The sequence below is a fragment of the Ipomoea nil genome, unplaced genomic scaffold (genome assembly GCF_001879475.1).
Source record: "Ipomoea nil cultivar Tokyo-kokei standard unplaced genomic scaffold, Asagao_1.1 scaffold1317, whole genome shotgun sequence".
In the NCBI taxonomy this organism is placed as follows: domain Eukaryota; kingdom Viridiplantae; phylum Streptophyta; class Magnoliopsida; order Solanales; family Convolvulaceae; genus Ipomoea; species Ipomoea nil.
The window spans coordinates 1865657-1871656 of NW_017617745.1; positions in this window are offsets into that span (position 1 = coordinate 1865657).

Here is a 6000-nt window from a genome sequence, read left to right on the forward strand (position 1 = left end):
AAGAAAAAAAATTATTTATTTGGTTTTCTCATCAGGAGCCGTAAATGTGCAAAGGACTGACGTCAACACGTAAATGCGTTGATCAAGCTAAGCTGTCATTAATTGGCATTTTGCGTCATTTCATTGTCATATTTATCTCACTCCAGTCTCCAGTCTCCAACTAACTATTTCACCCAATCACAATGAAATAAATTTAAGAAAAAAATTGTATATAAGATAAGAAAAATATATAATTTCAAAAATATGACGAAAATATATACTTTCAATAGATTTTGGTAAAATAGCTGTTAGATAATTGGATTATTGAATTTGACTAATTGATAGCATTAGCTGATTGTTGAAAAATGTTTTGGTAAAATAGTTGTTAGCTAATAGTTATAGGTGATTAAATTCAAAATGACTTTCTCAAAAAGCTGATCGAAAAAGCTGCAACTTTTTAAATTTTTGCGTTTTGGAACAATAAGTTGTTACAAAAAGCTAATTAATCAAATACTTATATTGACTATTTAACCAAGTCAAACAACTAAAAATGGTAAAATAAATCAAAATTGACTGATAAACTAACTATGTTACTAAATACGGTTTTAAAGATTTATCACTATTTATTATCTTTAAAATAAATTTCAATCTCATGCATGAATACATATACAACGTACTGAGAAGTCTCCATCATGTATTATTTCCGTTTTTTTTTTTTAAAGCTAGATTTTTTTATTATTCCCTATATATTAAAAAATGGAAAAAAAAATTGAATAAATCCATAGACTACCCACAATAGTGTAATAATTACCCTGAACTGAAAAAGGCTCCAATTGAACCATCTAACTTGTAAAACAAATAAATAAATAAATAAAGTACAATTGACATACTTAGCAAGTTACCATAAGAAAATCTGCCAACTAAATTGGTCTCCATCATGTATTATTTCCGTTTTTTTTTTAAAGCTAGATTTTTTTATTATTCCCTATATATTAAAAATGGAAAAAAATTTGAATAAATCCATGGACTACCCACAATAGTGTAATTATTACCCTGAACTGAAAAACGCTCCAATTGAACCATCTAACTTGTAAAACAAATAAATAAATAAAGGGAAAAGGGTCAAATAGGCCCTCGAACTTTAGCTTAAAAGTCAATCAGGCCCTTAAACTTTTTAAAGGTGCAATTACACACATCAATAATTCATTTAGGTGCAATGAAGCCCAAAAACAAGTTAATGACCTGTTATCACATGTCATTAGGATTCAGGTCACCTTCGGGCGAATTTTCCGACAAAAAAAAAATGTGACCAGCAACCGACCCAGATTTGTCAAAAATTCCGCTAGTCACTTCTTTTGCCGAAAATTTCGCCGGTCACTTTTTTTTTTTTTTGTCGGAAAATTCGCTGGAAGGTGGCGTGAACCCTAATGACCTGTGATAGCAGGTCATTAATTTGTTTTTGAGTTTTATTGCACTTAAATAAATTGTTGATGGGTGTAATTGCACCTTTAAAAAGTTTAGGGGCCTAATTGACTTTTAAGTTAAAGTTCGAAGGCCTATTTGACCATTTTCCCATAAATAAATAAAGTACAATTGACATTCTTAGCAAGTTACCATCAGAAAATTTGCTAACTAAATTGGTATTTGCTCCTTATTCTTCCAAAAGGCTGAACCCCAACCCTAAGGGCCCCCCACACCCCGATCCGACAGAGCATTTGGGAGGATGTAAATCATGATAACTCAAGCCCCCCACACCCCGATCCGACGGAGCATTTGGGAGGAACCCCCCTCACTTTGAGAGGTTGCTCCCACACTACCGCTGGTGAAACTCAATCCATGGTTATTCTTCCAAAGTTTCACCTCTGTGACCAGTTGAGCTGCCCATGCGGGTGGTATTTGCTCCTTATTGATATTATAGATGGATTAGTCAGACTTATTATTACTATTTTTTTTCGAAAGAAAACATCAAACTTTTATTAAATTAACTGTTCAATACAAGACGGAACTAAAAAAATCCAAACTGAAGGACGAGATTGTGAAAAAGTTGCTCTAGCCAAGATATGAGCACACTTATTCTCTGATCTAAGAATATATTTAAAGGACACCACTCCAAAGTGTTTTCGTAGCTTCTTACAAGTATATATCGTACATCCCGCATAAGAAAAATTAGATCCCGAGCCTTTAAGGTGGTTCACAGCAACTTGGCAATCCAACATAACCACGATCTTGTTACAATCAATCTCCTTTACCCATGAAAGCACTTCTTTTATCGCCAAAACCTCTGCAAAATGCACGTCATTAAAACAATGTACTCGACCATTTTTAGTCCCTAACAAATTTCCAGCGCTATCCAATACCACACACCCAAAGAAAGAGTCAGACTTATTTTAGTTATGAGGCTCAATTACATTATTGTAATTAGTTCAAAGACTTATATGAACTTTCGAAAGCTTAGGGTCCGTTTGGAAAGCAGGAAAATGACTTCTGGAAAATGTTTTCTGGAAAATGAGTCATTTTCCGGAAAACATTTTCTTTTCTAATGTTTGGTTGCATTCTGGAAAACTGTTTTTGTGTGTTTGGTTCATTTTCTGGAAAATGAGTAGAATTGTATAATTAAATATTTTAATTATTTTATTTAGAATATTATAACATGTATAATAATATAATAATAATTTTAAATATAATTACAAAAAATAACTAATAATATATCAAAAATATTATGGTGGTGGTGGTGGTGTAGTGGTAGTGGTGTTATTTGTTATAATAATAATAATAATAATAATAATAATAATAATAATAATAATAATAATAATAATAATAATAATAATAATAATAACAATAATAATAATAACTTGGGGTGGTATGACAGTGGTGGTGGTGATGGTGTGGTGGCGGTGGTTGTGGTAGTATGGTGGTGGTGGTGGTGGCGACGGTAGTTGCGGTGGTATGGTTGTGGTGGTGGCGGCGGCGGTGGTGGTGGTGGCGGTGGTTGCAGTGGTATGGTGGTGGTGGCGGCGGCGGTTGCAGTGGTATGGTGGTGGTGGCGGCGGCGGTGGTATGGTAGTGGTGGCGGTGACGATGGTTGCGGTGGTATGGTGGTGGTGGCGGCGGCGGCGGTGGTGGTAGTAGTGGTGGTGTGATGGTTGTGATGGTGGCGGCGGTGGCGGCGGTGGTATTGGTGGTGGTGTGATGGTGGTGGTGTGGTGGCGGTGATATGGTGGTGGCAGCGGTGATATGGTGGTGGTGGTAGTGAGGTGGTGGTTGTATGGTGTTGATGATGTTGGTGGTGGTGTGATGTTGGTGTAAAAGTTGGAAAATGACTTCCCCCAAAAAAAGGGGAAGTCATTTTCCTCCAAATCAAAGATATTTTCCAAAGTCAACGGAAAATAATTTCCGTTGACTTGATTTTCCAGGCACATCCAAACAATGGAAACTTGGAAAATGATTTCCAGAACTCATTTTTCAGGTTTCCAAACACACCCTTAGTTGATTTTTGGTAATATATTTTGAACAAATGTTTTTGAAAGGTTCTTATTATAAAATATAGAAAAAATTACACTTTTCGTCCCTAAGTTATACGATAATTGTAGAATTCATTCCTAATTATTTATCATGCTCACTTTCGTCCTATGTTATCATTGATGTTGCACTTTTCGTCTCTTTACTAACAAAATATTATGACGAAATTTGTAATTTTAGTATAACTTCTTAGAGACGAAAAACAAGTACAAAAAGTTAATAAAAGAATGAAAAGTGTAACGTCAATGATAACTTAGAGGTAAAAAAGTGAGCACAACTAATATTTAAGAACTTAGAGACAAAAAGTGTCCGGGGTCGTTTACTTCATTTCTCTGTTTTTCCATCCCCAGTTTTCCATTTCTCCATTTTTCCAGTTTTCCATCTCCATTTCTCCAATTTTCCATTTCTCAAATTTTCTAATTTTCATTCCATATTCCTCCCGTTTTTCATTTCTCTAATTTTCTGATTTCATTAAATACAATGTCATATATCATTTGTACATTTCTATAATAATAATAATAATAATAATAATAATAATAATAATAACAACAATTAAAATAATAATAATAATAAATATGTGTGCATAAAGAGGAGCCAAAAAAAGAAAAAGATAATAATAATAATAATAATAATAATAATAATAATAATAATAATAAAATCTGTAGGGAGGAGGAAAAAGGAAAAAGAAAAAACAAATAATAATAATAATAATAATAATAATAATAATAATAATAATAATAATAATAACAAATCTGTAGGGAGGAGGAAAAAAGAAAAAAGAAAAACAAATAATAATAATAATAATAATAATAATAATAATAATAATAATAATAATAATAAAAGTAAAAGTAAAAATAAAAACAAATCTGTAGGGAGGAGGAAAAAAGGAAAAAAAGAAAAAGAAAAACAAATAATAATAATAATAATAATAATAATAATAATAATAATAATAATAATAATAATAATAATAATAATAATAATAATAATAATAATAATAATAAAAAAACAAATCTGTAGGGAGGAGGAAAAAAAAAAAGAAAAAACAAATAATAATAATAATAATAAAGTAAAAATAAAAACAAATCTGTAGGGAGGAGGAAAAAAGAAAAAAAGAAAAACAAATAATAATAATAATAATAATAATAATAATAATAATAATAATAATAATAATAATAAAACAAATCTGTAAGGAGGAGGAAAAAAGAAAAAAAAAACAAATAATAAAAATAATAATAATAATAATAATAAGAGCGTAAAGGAAAATAACAAAGAAAATGAAAAAGACTTCTAAAATGTGCACAACAAGATTTGAACAATGGACCTCACCCATTATGTACTGATTCACCCGAAATTTTTCCACTCCTCCATTTGGAGAAGTCCAAATCTTCTTTCTCCAAAATTGTACATGAGGTTGGCAAATGGAGAAGGAGAAAGCATTTGGAATAAGAAACTTAGGCTCTGTTTGGCAACGCTAAGCTAGGAGCTTATAGCTTATTTTAAGTTACTAATAAGCTATAAGCTCTGTTTGGTAAACAACTTCTCCAATTTTTATTTTTTCTACTCTCATTTACTCTATTTTTTTGAAAAATCCTCTATTTTTCCAAGTTAGTAAACGACCCCGTAATTTTTCCTTAAAATATATAAAGGTGGCAAACTTTGTACTCACTACCTCTAAACAAGTACTCTGCAGACCGTTATAATTTTGTTTTTCTTATTCCAATATGATGAACCAGTGCGTATTTTATAAAGTTTATTTAATTAATAGTTTATAAATGTTTGATAATCATTTAAGTCTCAATAAAGTCAATACAATTAATAATAATTTGTTACAAGGTTTTAAATAAAAAGGGTTAAATATCCTTTTATATATAAAATTAAAATGCCTTATCTGAAATTATTTTTTCCTATAAGATGCAATAATTTATTACAACGTTATATATATATATATATATATATATATATATATATATATATATATATATATATATAAGGCTATATTTCACATTATATACATAAAAAATTGAAATAATTTATCAGAAATTATTTGTTACTCTAACTTTATAAGTAGTATTAGACCTAGTAGTTTGACAAAAACCATCACCAGCCATTATATTACAGATACAAAATTCAGTTTTAAAATTATAATAAAATATTACAGATACTATCTTGTAAAGAATAATAAGTATTTAAAAAAAAAATTAAGTATTTTGGACCATTAAATAATGCATATGGTTATATCATAGAATAATATTGAAAGACTAATAATGTCTTGTTAGTTGCTTGTCAAATTTTATCTAAACTAACCTGACTTAAGTTTTCATCATCTTATATTTTATATTAGAGTGAATTCCATTTTTGGTCCTACTGTTATAGGGGTAATTCTAATTTTAGTCCACCATAATTATTTTTGTCACATTGCGTCCACTATTATTAAAAGTGTTCCAATTTTAGTCCACGAAAAATCTTAAAGTGGACTAAAATTGGAACACTTTTAATAATAGT